Below are 16,847 nucleotides of genomic sequence, written 5' to 3'. Positions count from 1 at the left end.
AAAAAATAACAACTCGTTAAATACCTTAATTCGTTGACTACGGAATTAAATACACACTAAAAGTAAAACAAAATTTAGATAAAAATCTGTCTAGTTTAACGACATCTATAACGTGAGAGCCATTAGGAGTTAGTAAAAAGTTATTTTCTTAGTAATTCATAATTTATATTTTGTTTTATCGAAGCAATAAACCCTAGTTTCCGTTCACCTGTACGGAATGTAGCTCGAGAACTCGATTCTAAATTAAATGTGAGATAAATGATAGAACAAGAATGAAGATACGAGAAATGTCATAAATCTTATAAAAAAATTGCTCCGGAAATCGAAGGAAATAATTGCATTATATTTATTCATTAGAAGGATATGATAGGTTGCTTTTTTGTATCGTAATGGCGACGTTTGTAGCTTTATAATCGTTAGATAAGGTTAAGCTTTCAATTTTTATAATGATTTATTATGAGAACTGAGTTGAGCTTTTATTTATGTTGTTAATAGATGTTTATGTTTTCATATACCTACTAAAGAATAGATAGATATGTAAATACATTTTTTTATTTTTAGGGGTTAAACGGGACCCCATTACTAAGACTGCTCTCTGTCCGTCCGTTTGTCACTAGATAAACCCTCATGAACCGCGATAGGCAGTGGAATTTTCTATTGCAGCTATAACGACAATTACTAATAATTAAGGGGGCTCCCATATAGCAAATGTGAATTTTTTGTTTGCTTATATGGATAATGGTATGGAATATTTCGTGCGCGAGTCCAACCAGCACTTAGCCGGTCTTTTTAGATTCACACGTTGTCCAGTATATAGTAGTAGTTTCCACCAGAGTTTGCGGTGCTCAACGCCGTGTTTTATATACCATAGGAAGAAAATAAAAATAAAATCTTTATAAATTATGATAGTCCATTGTCAAAATGTATATCTAACTTTTGCCATCAAATATAAATTTCATAAGCTAACATTTCTCTATTACCATGAACTTTTTGTTATTACTTTTCAAATAAAATTAACAAACTAATTTTTTCTTGGACTTTCAGGAATTATACTTAATATAACTTTAAGCTCTTTCTGGTTATTTTGTTAGGGTCTTATTTTTTAAAAGTATTTTATTACTTGATACTTTTATTTTTTCTTTGCTAATGTTAAAATAAAAATGAGGAACGGTGTTTCTTAATATTAGGTTCCCTCTGCCTACCTGCTGTGTGCGGGATACAGCGATGTGTGATTTAATTTAATTTCATGTTATAAATAAACAACTTTTTTGAATGAAAATTTTCTGTATTCAATAGTTTTATTATTTAATCATACATTAATCTATTAAACTGCTGTTTCTTAAATATGATTTACAAGACACAACTCATGTAAAACATTACCAAAACGATTTATATTACACTCGGTTTTCCATTGAAAGCAATCAAAATTCTTTTAAAAGTGAACAACTCTGATTCAAACACGAGTTATTACGCGAAACATATGAGTACACCGGTTTTGAGATGGACTGCCATTATAAATGTAGATGTTTTTTTTCTTTATCAGTGTTTATGATATACATGATGAATAAATTATAATAAAAATATCAAAGTTTATTGCTTTAAAATGTTTATTTATATACATACGAGTAGATATATGTAGTACGTACTAACTGCAATATCTCCAGAATTCAGCAGAAAATAGGGGTCAGAGTGTGTTAAAACTAGGTTCCCTCTGCCTACCCTCCGATAAAAAAAATACATATTTGGAATTATCAAAACTGTAGCTACAAAAAAATATGTAAATTCAAAACAGTGAAGATAGAATTAAATAACAAGTTAAACGTTTTAAGAGGAAAGGAATTCGGAGTTCGGGTCGTTATTAAAATAAATACGAAGTGTGGACTGATGTACGCCTCCGCGCGCTGACGCTTTAAAGAGACAGCTTGAAAAGCTCTTGTCCAACATTTTTTTTATTATAAAAATATTATTATTAACTTACTTTTAGTTATTAACGCCTAATTAATATAAGCAACACATGTTATTATCTAAAATAAACATCTTATGTGAGAAGTATAATTGTTTATTATAGTTGAAAAATCATTGTATTTGCTCATTTGTAGTAAAATCAAGATCACAGTTCTTAACCACCTGAGGCATTACCAGTAACTTGTTTCAATAGAGCTTTTGTTTTGTTGAATCTCATCCCAGAGGAAGAAGTCGGCGCCCGCGCATTGGCGCCTTTCTAAACGAGAGAGACAACGATAATAATGGCATATGTGTGACAGAGACAAAAACAATAGCATTCCGCGCCGGACGAACAAGCCGATCCACCAGATCCAGTTTGTTCTGTAAACTCTAGAAACACGCTCGTGTATTTCGGTAGTATAATACGGAAGGGATGTAAAACAAAAGATTTGGTCGTGTGTGTTTGAAAACAGTTGAAGTTGTGACAAAAACATGTGTTAAGTGTTTACTATTTTTCAGTGTTACGACGGGAAAAGGTGAGTTGGGAGGTTAATAATCCCTCCCGTCCCTCTTGGAGGAATGTAGTGCATCGTGGTCGTCTCTGGCGCACCTTGCATGCCCGAAACTAGTGGATCAATAAAATAACGCCCTTGATCGATTGTTACGAGTGCAGGTCGGCTTCGGGTTGCATTTCAATCTGAGCATTAACCCTTAACGATAAACGTAATAGTTATAAATAAGTTTGTATTGTTATGTTTTTGTTTATATTTTTACGTCGTATGAATCTGTTTTTTTTTTAAAAAGAACTCTATTTTTATTCTTTTGTTTTTGGTCTGTCTGTCTGTCAGAGAAACATTGGATAGTACCAAGATTTTTTGAACCATATCGGTTTTGCGGAACTTTGGATCTATCGCGTTATGTCCAAACTTCTTAAGCTTATTTTTCTTTATATGTTAATTTATAATAAAATATTGCTTAAGAGTGAGTTAGACTCACCTAAGGAGGGTTCCGTATCAGTTTTAGGATTGTAGTTCAACGAGAAGTACAACTTCTAAAAGTTGACATATTGAGTTATCGATCGTCTACACTTATTTTCTACGAAACTACTATTGTACTATTATTATAAATTTGTAATGGTTTTCTGTAAATTAAATTTCTTTTTTTCCTTTATTTACAAGCTATCTGCAAGTTCTCACTTCTTGTCAAATTTTTTAATTGTAGGTCTACGTGAAATTCCCCGAAAGTTTTTTCTTTATTTGCATTAAAGTTCTCCCTTCGTGCCAAATTGTTGATCCCAGGGAATATTCTTTAATTTAAACTCTCAGGTTTCATATAACGCAGTGAATTCCATATAAAATGCAGCAAAAACGATTATAAAGGCTGATCGTATCTTAGTTGATTTAATTTTTTTTCTGTGCTCCCAGGGGCTGTATACCTCAGTATATGATATTCATTTCAGCCTAATACCTCCACGAGATCTCGAGATAAATGGTCTTGGCAGACGAACACACGGACAACAAAGAGATCCTATAAGGGTCCGTTCATTTTTCTCCTTTTAACGTATGGAACCCTAAGCGTACTATATCTACTTAAAAGCGACACTATCTGTATATTTAATGTAATATGAACGTATATCACCTAATTAAAGTCAATTGTAAGCGTACGTTGTATCAAGTTCAAGAACGGAGTTTTTAATTTGTGTACAAAACAATTGTCGACCTTGTTACAAAAAGACAATCCAATATTGACAGACAGTATTATACTTGGTTGTTTGTACAGCTGATTTAATTATTTTAGTGACGTGTGCGACGAATTAGACAGTATAGTTACAGCAGTTGGCCTAGCAGGGTAGGCAGGGAATTTGGGAACCCAGTGTTCCCATTACGACACTTCCGTTTCCTACCCGGTGAATCCTGAGGCATTGCTTGCCTCGTTACCAGAAAAAGGAAATTTAAAAAGAAATTTAAAGTTTTTTTTCTAAAACTTAAATGTAGTAGAATAGCATAAAACGTATAGTATAGTATAGTATTCAAGTAATACCAGTTAGACAAGTATGCGGGGTAGAACGATGACGGGATAAGGTATAAGATGCATTGTTTATTGTTATCTTTTAAGCCGACCTCGCTCTGACAGAAAGGCCTGAGGAGCTATGAGGGCTCGGCGACTACAAATATTAAAACTAGATACATATATTGTCAGTAGGATCACAAAGTTGGGATATAAACGCAATAGGTTTGTAGGTTTGATTCCCCTTTGAGGAAATGCTATTTTTAATATTTTCATTTTTTCGATCTGGTGTCGAGGGCAAAGTGGGGCGAGGCAAAATGGGGAATGGAGTTTCTTAACACTAATATTTTTGTAACATTACAGCTACATGATTTTACAAGGATATTTAATCTATATGAATGATCAATTTGTTTCGTCGACTTAGATTCGTGCCAGCCAACTCCGCAAGTCGCACATCGTTAAGCAGCGGTCCCCCTCAAACAAAGCTCGCCTATAATTAATCTAAGTCAGTTATAATTAAAATGGAAAGATACGCTTGATAAATGTATTGATAAGTTTTTTTAGTATATAATCTATATCTAGCTTGCTTGCTTCCGTTCTTCATTTTCTGGCGAATTCTCACTCTCAATCTCACTTATGCTTCGACACCAGAGCGAAGAAATGAATTAAATATTGAATTTCCTCAAGTGAAAATTGAATCCACAACCTGTCGCGCTTACAGTCACACGCTGAGCCTCTACGCCACGACGGTCTCCATACAGTCTTGAATATACTATAATAAAACGCCAATATAGTGGCCAATTCTATTATATAATATCAGCTTTCATACGAAAGAAGAACCATGCAATCCGATCTCCATGTTTCCGAGGAGCCGGTTTATGCATGTGATAAAAGAATCAAGATTCTTAACATTTTTTATAAGTACGCATCCTTCATGTTTTGCAGGGTAAGAAGAATAACTACAGAAATAAGGCACTGGTAATTTCACAGGTGTTTAAGTACACCTGTGAAATTATCGCTAGAGATCATAGATCTGAATGTTTGATATTAATTTTATCTCTGTCTTCTCTTCTCTTGTCAGTCTAGTCTTCTCTTCTCTTGTCAGTCTTGTCTTCTCTTCTCTTGTCAATCTTGTCTCTTCTCTTGTCAGTCTTGACAGACGGACAGACACACATCAAAGTGCTTCTACAAGGGTTCTGTTTCACCTATTGAGGTACGGAACCCTAACAAGTGAGAGAAATGTACATATTTCCTTGTTAACACCACATGTAATATGTATCGTTAAATAATACAATTTTAATCGTCAGTCGATTTAGCGAACACTCACTGCGGAATGCTGCACGGACGCTGACACCGTCCAGCTATTCTTTTGTTTTCAAACCATTTTCGGAACGCGTCCAGGCGATAAATTACCAAAGTGTAGTACACAAACGTTTCAGTAACGGTTATTGACGAACGCTATTGTGGTCTCTATTGTTTGGTAAACACTGTCGAATATTCCGTGTATAGGTTTGACTGATCGATCAAAACAATTCTGCTTAACAATTGGGCATCGTGCAAAATGCTTTGCATGCCCAAATTGGAATTTTACCATCTTATATTGAAATAAAAAGTAAATTTGTTATATTAAACAAGGTCTATGGGCACAGTTGCGTAATTGAAAAGTTGGGAATTACTAATTAAAATATATTTTTATAAAATATATTTTCTTCTATGAACTACCACCATCACAGCTAGAAGGTATATATACTTATTTCCTAATAGGTTAGAAAATGATGAACTAGATGCTAGTCCGATTGATGGCCGCAAGCCGATCCTTGCTTGCAATTTCTCAGGGATAGAAATCCTCTTTCCTACTTTTAACTGGCGTCCCTGTAAAAATCATAAAGGCTAACAGCATCAATCTTTAGACAATTTAGTTGTTATTTTCATTTCTTAATTTCTAGCACTCTTAGTGTTTTAATTTTAAGTTTATTTCTAGAAAAAGATACTTGAAGACTATAAATAAGATAAAAGAACAAACTCCACGCGGATAGAGATTACGTAAGCGAATAATCCGGAACAAGTTATCCGAATAATCTATATGTCGATGATCAGCTAAATTGAACATGTTCCGTGGACCACCGCCTCGATCTCACGTCATTGACCGCATACGTAGCTTTATAATTGCACAATATCTTTTAATGAACGTCAAAAATATTTGTAGCGGTTACTATTTGAGAGATGTATTTTTGTAATAAATTTTATATATTAGGTACTAGCGGACGCGCGCAGCTTCGCTTGCGTATTTAGGGGGTGAGTTCTAAAAAACCATGAAACACATGTTCAATTAAATATTTTTAAGAGTCTAAATTTCAAATTTTATAATAATCGGTGGCGTTTTAAAGATGTTTCCATACAAACTTTCAACCCCTTATTTGCACCCTTAGGGAGAGAATTCTAGAAAACGATGAAACACGTATTCAATTAAATGCTTTTAAAAATCAAAATTTCAAATTTCATAAAAATCGATGCCGATTTAAATTTTTTTCCATACAAACTTTCAACCCCTATTTCACCCCTTTAGGGTTAAAATTTTTCAAAATCCCTTCTTAGTGGATGTCCAGATTACGAAAGTAAACATCTGTCCAAATTTCACGTTTCTATCATCAGCGGTTACGGCTGTGCGTGCGTCTTACCTCAGTCAGTGAGGACAAGTCCTTTTATATATATAGACTAGCGGCCCGTCCGCGGCTTCGCCTGCGTGAACTACGTTATTATTTCTGTCTCCATTAGTACCTTCGTCCTATAAGTGAAGTCCATACAAAATTTGAGACTCCTAGCATTTGTAGTAACGAAGTTATACAATTTTTCAACCCCAAAAATAACCCCTTAGAAATCGAATATTGCAAATTCCCGTCTTAGCGAGCACCACATCCTATAAGCAACTCCTATGCAAAATTTGAGATTCCTAGCACTTGTAGTTTCTGAGATTTCGTGATGAGTGAGTGACCTTTCGATTTTATATATATATAGATAGAAGATGATGTCTTTTTACACTCTGATGTTGATATTTATGAATTTTATTTTTTTTTAATAAAAACACACATTGAATCGTAAAGCTTATTCAAATAAAATTGTTCACGGTTTTTCTTTTAGCATCATTAATAAAACAAAAAAAATATTTAAAAAAATCAGCTTTACGCTGTATTCCCTATATATTCAAATTCAAATTCAAAATATTCTTTATTCAAATAAACTTATTATAAGCACTTTTGAATTAGGAATATCAGGGTATATCAGGGTAGGCTAAGGCAACATAACGTTAAGACACTCCGTTATCCATTTCCCGTTGAATTCTGGTGGCATTGCCTTTTCAATGGTGGTGTTTAGCGCCGCCAATATTATTGAATAAAAATTAATTCCCCTGAGTGGGAATCGAGCCCATAACTGTCGCATTAAAGAGACAAGCACCTGCGTCACGATGGCCTAATATCATGGATATTAAAACATTCTAAAAATAAGCACATTGTTTGGAGCATGTCCCAGCTACATTGTCTTTATAAATTTAAGAATTACAATTCACGTTACCTTCACTAGAACTAGACTTAATTATTATTGGAGAGGATATCAAAGTCATTTCCAGTTCAATGCTGTTTAATATACATTTTCGTCACTCGATTAACACTTCAGTAGTTCTAATAGCGTATAGTTAGGTACCTACTTGTACGTAAATTGTACGTAACTTGTACGTAACTTATGTAAATTGTACGTAAATTGTACGTAACTTGTACGTAAATTGTACGTAAATTTGTATTAGGGTCATATCTTATTGTAAATACAGATGTGCCATTGTTTTGCTAATAATTGTGTGTATAATATAAGTACTAGTTCAATATAATATATGTATATATGTGAAGATTGTGCAAACTATTTCTCGTGATAAACGATCGCCTACGTGATTTCTGGGACATAGGCAAGATTTTCGTACGTCGCTTTAAATTTTATTAATTTATTATTTGTGTTTTTAAGTTTATTTCTGATATAGCAGGGTAGCAGGAACCTGGCAATCTAGTGTTAAAACACTCCGTTCCCATTAAGATACTTTCGTTCTCCACTTTCAATTGAATTCTGGAGGCATTTCGTATTGAATGGTAGAGCTTAACGTCGCTTTAATTATATAATTTCTGCTGTGTTATTATTGAACCAACTACCATCAGGTTCAATCTTTTCTGAACTGACATAGTTCTAGATATTAAAAGAATATTTAATATGTTAAAAAACAAATATATACATACTGATAAAAAATAACACATATTATAGGTATCATATAACTAACTGTATAATCAAAGAGTACACAAACGTTAAGTAAATAGCAAATATTTTAATTTCGCGTGCCATCAATCATAATGCCACTATTAGCGGCACAAGGGTGTGACTGTAACGCGACGGTTGTGGGTTCGATGCCCACTCGAGGAAGTGAAATATTAATTTACGTTTATATTTTCGTTTCTTCGCTCTGGTGTCAAAGTGCGGCGCTGAGCTCTGCCACTCAACGCGCAATGCCTCCAGAATTCGGCAGAAAGTGGGGAATGGAGTTAACACTAGGTTCCCTCTGTCTACCCTGCTGTGTGCGGGATACAGCGTGAAGCTGATTTTTTTTGAACAATCATAATAAAAGAAACACTAAAAGCCGTTACCCGATGTTAAATATAGCTAATTTATGCTGGCGTGGTGTCGTATTTACAATAAAGTAATTACTTAGCGCCGATTACCGATTACAGGTTTTATGATGTCGACATTCACATTTGTTGGATTTATTTTATAGGTTCCATATATATTATATTATATTTTCTATATAAAACCTATTATTATTAATATAAAATTTATTAAATTTAATGTGGCCAATCGTGGTGTAGGGGCACATGCGTGTGAATGTAAACGTGACAGGTTGGAATTCGATTTCCATTCGAGAAAATCAAATGTTTAATCTCGCTCTCGCTCTACTAACGAGGCAAAGCGTGGATGTGAGTTTCGTCACTTAACATGCAATGCCTCTAGATTCCTCGTGAATAGGGGAACACAGTGTCTTAACACTAGGTTCCCAGGTTTAATCTGCCTACTCTTGCTATGTGCGGGAGATACAATGTGAATTTAAAAAAAATAAAAAATATATTTTTGACCCAAGTATACTTTATTATTTTTTATTGTAATGTCTATTAAAAATGCATACAATTTTTTAAATATCTTAACTGTAATTTACTTAGATATAAATTTATCTATTTTATAACCACAATGTATCAAACATTAAATCCGAATTACAAAATCGAACTGACCAAAAGTCAACTCCATACTAAAAATAATATATACAAATTAATTGAATCGATGGTAATTGTTGAAATGCTTGTTGCTAATTGTGTGCTATGGCGTCGTATATTTCAATTAATCTGGTAATAACTGGGAACAGCCGATAAATTACTATGGTAATCCTTGTTACCTGTTCGTACTGCACCTGCGGATAAAGATATACGAGGTATAGCGGTATTTTTGTAGTATATTATATTATAATATAAAAATATACTGCCTCAGAATAATATTGCTGTAAGGTTTCCTTTAAAGCTCTTTGAAGCTTATTTTCGAAGCCAGTCGTGGCGCAGGGGCTCAAAGTGTGACAGTAAAATCGATTGGTTGTGGGTTCGATTCCCACTCGAGGAAATGACATATTTATTTAAATTTATATAATGTGTGTTATAATTATCCTTGGATATTAGGGTGAACAGTAAAACTATAACTAGAATTGAGTTGCTCTGAAAAGAGATTTATTACGTAAATAAATGTTCACAGTTTTACAAATATTCTTTAACCTTAATCTATCACAAACTCACCTGAAAAGAGAAACAACATTTAAAGCTATTTTTTCACCAGTTCGAATTAATTAAATATTAAATTATATTTTTCTTCTTAGTTTTTAAGAGACGTCAATGTCATATGTGAAAGAAGTATCACTAACTTCTTTTCATTTATATTTCCATTTCTTCGCTTTTGTTGTAAGTTCGCTAAATTTGTAAACTTTTATAAGTTATACTCCCATTGAGATACATACTCGTACAATTCTGAAGGCAAAAGAGCCTCGGTGGGGGAATCCGACTCGCATTTAACCTAAACCTTAGTTTTTTTTATTTAAAATTATAATAGCAACTAATATATATTATACAAATCAAAGTAATTTGCAATCAGGCCACAAACATGTACATATATTATAATATGGCATATATTAGTAGGCTCATTCAACATGTTATTGGATTCAACATGCGGAAATATTAATTAACACCTACGAGTATACATTAGTTAACAATTTGGCTTTATTCTCTTCATTGTTGCGCTCGCGGCATTCGTTTGAAACTAGTACACGTTTTCCAATAATTTATTAAATATCTAGTATTTTTCAGTTCAGTTTAGAGGCCAGTCGTTTATTGGGGAACGGAATGCCTTTAGCATAGGTTCCCTCTGGCTACCTTGCTATATTCGGATACAGCATGTATTATATATGTAAACATATATAACATATACACAGTATATGTAGTACACAGTTTAAGGGATATTAACCAAAAGTTTCCAAAATACGCCAAAGGTTCCATGTTGATGTTACAGTAAATTAAGCACAAACGGCCCTCGTTGAATAACTAAAAAAAATATGAGGTCGAAATGCGATTGAAATTTAACTTTTTTCTTCGTAATATATAATACTAGCGGCCCGCTCGCGGTTACACCCGCGTATACTATGTTATTATTAATTTTTGTCTCCATGACTACGTCCTAGTGACGTCTATGCAAAATTTGAGACTCCTAGCATTTAGTAAAGAATGACAAAGACAAATGTCATTAGTAAAGAAGTTTCATACAAACTTTCAACCCCAAAAACAACCCTTTAGAAGTCGAATATTACAAATTCCCGTCTTAGCGAGCACCTACGTCCTATAAGTAACTCCTATGCAAAATTTCAGATTCCTAACACTTGTAGTTTCTGAGATTTCGTGATGAGTGAGTGACCTTTCGATTTTATATATATAGATTAATCGTGTGTATTAGAAAAATGGTTATTATATATTAGTAATAAGATATCGAAGTGGCGGCTAAAGTAAGTAAATACTAAGTAAATAACTATGTAACGTTATTAAATTGACATTATATTAACATTAAACTTGGAAAGGAGGATGATATACATCTAGTTTTTATAATGATAAAAAAAAACATCATTTCCCGACCCACCACGTAGATCAGGCCATCATTAAGCACTTCTCCCCATTCAGATCCAGCCACTTTGACTTTTCCTCGTTTTAAAAGGCCACCGTGAAACGGGAACTAGCAAGTCTTCCGCTTATACACGTAGAGTCGAAATTGTGCCATACGTTCTAATATTAGCGATGTTTTTTTCAGCACGTGCTTAAGTACCATTCACACGTGCAGCTTTCGAAGCTTTAGTTTTGATACATACTAAAGAAATAAGTAAGAAAAAAATATAAATACGTGGGTTGTGGATTGGATTCCCATTCGAGAAAATGAAATAATTAATATTTTCATATTTTCACTCTGGTGTCGTTGAGTTCCACCATTGAATATGCAGTGTCGCCAAAATTCGGTGGAAAATGGAGAACGGAGTGTCTCTACACCAGGTTCTTTTAAATACAGTTTTTGATTTAGAATGTTGATAGTGTGTACAAACCCTAAAGCTCATAAACTCACCTGATTGGCAGTAACGTGTGAAGTTCAATTAATACGAATAGGTATGTTTTGAAACGTGAATAGTGTCGACGCATTCCAATTGAGGTTTTTAATTTATACCCAGATTCAATCGATTCAATTTAAAAATGCAGCCGCGATCGGAGCGAGTAGTTGTAAGGTTATCTCAATAATTTTCACATTAAATTCAATTTACTCATCATATAAATTATGTATTTTAAATATTAATACATTTAAATTTTTTAGTATAAATGCTTAGAAGCTAGTTTTAATATACTCGTATAGATAACTGGTTGAACGTTTTAAACATAAATTGAAGATTTTATTCATTTCTGCAATAATTTATTTAAATATTAATTAAATGAATTTTGAAAATATGCCACTTTATGTTAAAGGTCTGAGTAGATATGTTTAATATATTTAATCTATATTTATGTGCACACTAATAATGTATTCGAAAGATTCAGTTCGATTTGATTTTTAGTGTTTTGAAGCTGTTTCCATGTTATTTATTAGCATTTTTTATTTAAAAATTATAAAATAATATAAGCCTGTCGTGGCGCAGCGGCGCAACGCGACAGTTGTGTGTTCGATTCCCGTTAGGGGGAATGTATTATTTTCATTTCTTCGCTTTGGTAAGAAGACAAAGTGTGACGTTGAGTTTCACCATTAACCTGTGCCTTTTTACTCAATTATCATACTCGTAAGGCAGTCGGAGTAAATACTCTTACAGCACTACGACTTGATTCAATAAAGGTTAAAAGCTACAAGTAAAAGAGAAGCTTACACAAGCCACATGGTACTATGCTATGGTATGGCGTACGTATACCAAGAATTTAATTAGTAGATCTAGATAAAACAGAAATCTGATATCGTTGACGGACATTCTTAGTGTCATGTTGTTTTTAACTTTTTATTTGAAATGTAGCAAGTTTGATGTCATATATAATACTTATATCAATATATGTTAAATAAAATTGGCCAAGTGTGAGTCGGATACACATACAAACAACAAATTATTATATTAACACATACAAATTGTTTTAAAAATATCAAGAAAATCCTGTCTCTTGTATGGAAGCAGGCTGTATATTAAGGGCGAGTTAGAGCCCTTGAATATTTTTTTGCTGCCTTTTTTAATAAGTATTACAAAAATATGTAAAAATAAGTGAGTGTAGAACGATGAAAATTTACGAATTTGGTGCGTAAAAGATCCAAGACGAAGAAATGAAAATATTAAATATTCCCTCCTCCTCCTAACATTTCTTCGAGTGGGAAATCGAACTCACAACCTGTCACGTTTAGCACATACTTGTGCCCCTGCACGACTGGCCTCAAGATTTATGTGCATGCACATAAATCTTGTACACAAGTTACGTTGTTTCAGAACACTATGAATGCAGCGGAAAATAAAATTTATTTAACATCGCAATTTTCCAATAACTCAGCACCAGTCGACGTTGCTCACAATGGTCGATATGAAGTTTCCTAGAAATTTTTCATCTGTTATATTCTGCATTTGAAAGGCCAGTCGGTGGCAAGTGAGTAAAGGCACGTAAAATTTAAAATACGTGTTCATTGTTACAGACTGCGGTATTTTCTGTCGCTTCCTCAACAAAATTAGCTCAACTTTAACTATAAAAGTGTGGCTCGGGCTAACCGCCGTGTTTAAAATTAACTTATTTCATAACAATATTTGGTTTTAAATGAAATTAATAGTTTAGTATTTAAACTAACCGATAATGATAACTTTTGTAAATATTAATTTTAGCTAAAGTCTGTTTAGACGTTTAGACAGTATTTGCAAAGATTTATAGTAGAAATGTAATGATATATCACAGTTATTGAAATAAAAGTGTATAAAAGTCCTAATTGTTTATATATATTAACTTAGCAATATATTTCGTTTTTCGATTCTTTCATAAATAAAGGAAAAGATGCCAAGTTAACATTATTACAAACAATAAAATTAATAATATATAATTTGTCACAGCAAACACAAGCAGACTTTACCCAATTGAATATGTAAATATATTTAAACATTACTTTTACGGCTGACATACTACAAGTCTATTCAACTAGTGATGGTGGCTATGTAAATGTAATTATCACTAGGAACAGAGTTCCGTATGCTTTTCTAGTGTTGTTTACATTGTATCACGTACTTGATTCCTCGTAAGCAGCTTTTAAGTCCAGCTAGCTTAGCTTTTATTGACTCGTTGGACACAGTAGTAAAGGCGTTAAGAACGCGTTATTGGCTGTGTATTGTTTTTCAGTACTTATGTAATACCTATATTATTTTACATATACATATTATATCTTTATGGAAAATAATAAATATTTTGTTAAACTTACTTAAACTATTATTTTCAATTTTATGTATTTTACAATTTTTTTACTTGTTGCTTGTTTTGGTAGCAGCTTGTATTAGGCAATAAGAGATATTTCGCATATAGCACGGTAGGTAGAGGCAACCTAATGCTTAAAATATTCTATCCGCTTAAGGAGGAGGAGATGTGGAGCTTAACACTGTACTTTATCTTGTTACAAGAACAAAGACATGAAAATTCATTAATTATCCCAACTGGAAATCGAACCCACACAACCATTTCGTTCGTAATCAAACACAGACATGTGCCGCTGCGCCAAGACGGCTTCTTTCAGTTACTAAATCATAATAAAATTCAAATAGCACGAATTATCAGTTGATTTTATAAAATCAACCACCATTTTAATAATAAACTCATACTAAGAAATAAAAATGTGAACCGTATTTACCCTCACTTATTAAGAGCAAATAAATATATAATTTATTGAAAATAGTGGTATTTCCACGGCTCACCCAGTTTTGCCTATACAAAGGGCTTCACCTCCAATTGCAAATTATTGGAGTGCTCTCGTGGTATTGTGTTCGAAGGTGATGAAATTACAATTGTATCCAAGGTGACGTAGTGATTAATTGGAAACTCGTTTATAGTGTTATTAGTGCTGTTCTTATTAAACCTTTTTTTTTGTTATACTATGAGAAAATTTTCATTTGTAACTATTTTTAATATTGATGGAATTCGAACCCATAAACATAGAGTAAGTAGTAAGTAGTTATCAGCTTACAGGTATAGCACTTTAAGTAAAAATCTTTATCTAAATCTTTTTATGGTCGTTGCGTATTACATTACACCTGCATTTTCCAGTTTTCCAAAGATCAGAGGAAATCTAATGTCAAGAAAATCCATTCTTCACTTTCCACACTCAAACGAGACATTGCTTGTGAAATGACGTAACTCAACGCCTCCCTCTGTCTATTCGCAATATCCTTGCGAGACCAATTGTGGCGCAGGGGTAAAAGCGTGATAGGTTGTGGGTTCGATTACTACTCGAAGAAATGACATTTTTAATATTTTTATGTCTTAACACTAGGGTCCCTCTGGCTATCCTGTTACTAAATCTATTTCTAAATCAATAATACAATTTCCAGGGTTTATTTCGGGACACTAGACACTCATTTCATCGGTCTCCGGTTCCGGGTATTCAGGTTACGAGTTAATCGATGATTGGTTCCGCTACAAGTGCTGTCTTCAGTTGAATTTATTGTTAGATCAAATAGTTTTCTATGGACTAGTTTTGATGGAAATAGTTCTATCTTGGGGATCGTTTTAAAATTGCTGTTATTATATGTCCTAGAACGTATTTGTGCCTGCTTTATTATAAAAAAAATGTATCGTTTACTTTTTGATACAATACAGATATTTCTATTTATAGGTTTCCATATATACATTAGTTAAGTAAATAATCTGGCGTTTAAAGAAGATAGAAGTTTTTGTTTTTTTTTTCGCACAAAATACAGAGAGAACCAAGTGTCCAGACACTTCGTTCTCTGTTCTTCGCTCGAACAAGAAACTTGTTGAATGCGCCACAATGGTCTAAATCCTAAAGACATTTATTAGGTATAATTAATATAAATTATGGTCGTTCTGACGGAATATTACAGGATCTGACTGTAAACACGACTGTTATGGATTCGATTCCCACTTAGGGGAATGAGTATTTTGAATACTTTGCTCTAGTAACAAGATAACGCGTGGTGCTGAGTTTCTGCCAGTCAACAACCAATGCTGCGAAAATTGGGCGGTTTCTGCAGAACGGAGTGTCTTATCACTAAGTTTCCTCTCTCTGCTATACATATATGATATAGAAATAACTGTAAACAATGTTATACATCATGGTTCTTATTTTAGCAAGTTTAATTTAATATTTAAGTTTAGTAACACTGTGCTTACTGTTAACAGAAACAAATAGATTGGAGGCACGTTCCGTAGTCTCGCCACCGATCGTGGTATTTATTTGTAATGTAAACTATTGATCGTTTTACTGAGAAATGTTTAACGAGAGCAATTACGTAATGCGTATTAATAATTGTAAATTGTATTGTAGATAAATAAATAATTAATATTATAATGTTTTGCAAAAAAAGAATATATATTTTATAATATTTTTTAAATATAAAACATTCCTTTTAAAAGATAGATAAAGTGGTATTTAAGATACGAAAGTCTAAAGCAGCTGTTTTTTAATTTTTTGTATTGAGATTGAGAAGAAAGTCATGAAAATTCATTAACTAGAAATCGAACCCACACAACCATCGAACCATTGAATTTCTAATATTCTTATAATTAAACTAAATTGAACATATTCAATTAATTTTATTAAGTTAATGTTGTCTTAACCCTTAACTGCTCGCACGAAGAAAATCGCTTAACTGCTCGCACGGGGTCCGTGGTGACCCCAATTTGTATGGATAAAATTTGATGATTCCTTTTTTTTAATGAAACAAGCAAATAGTAATTATGAAATAACTTTATTTAATCTATAAGACATAAAAACCACAACTTAAAATAAAATCTTCTAAGGCATAAAAATAACTAAAATATAAACTTCTACAATAAGGAACATTTTTGGCACAACATGAGATCATGCATTAAAATTTCAAGAATATTTAGGAACTATGGCAATCATCGTTATTGCAGTTTTGGCAGTAAACAATGAAGTGCTCATTACACAAAAACTTTTTGCCTTAACTGCATTTTGTGGATACTTTTCGGTCACTCTTTTTCATGCACCGCACCGCCCACGCCCACGCCCAGCACCGCCCACGTTTAGTGGTAGGTGGAGCAGGTGGA

At 33.1% G+C, this 16,847-nt stretch overlaps 1 protein-coding gene across 1 annotated transcript in view; it reads left to right on the top strand.

The window, feature by feature from the left end:
- Positions 1-2,333: 2,333 nt before the first annotated feature.
- The window catches only part of LOC146530685 (interference hedgehog-like), a 51,910-nt gene continuing 37,396 nt past the window's right edge, over positions 2,334-16,847 (top strand). Inside the window, exon 1 of the mRNA XM_085199301.1 lies at positions 2,334-2,480. The gene's annotated coding sequence lies outside the window, so the exon portion shown is untranslated. The remainder of the gene's footprint in view (positions 2,481-16,847) is intronic.

This window comes from Heliconius melpomene, chromosome 16, assembly GCF_056956725.1.
Source record: "Heliconius melpomene rosina isolate 202511_hmr_F chromosome 16, ASM5695672v1, whole genome shotgun sequence".
Lineage (NCBI taxonomy): Eukaryota > Metazoa > Arthropoda > Insecta > Lepidoptera > Nymphalidae > Heliconius > Heliconius melpomene.
This window is presented reverse-complemented; position numbering and strand designations above follow the sequence as displayed.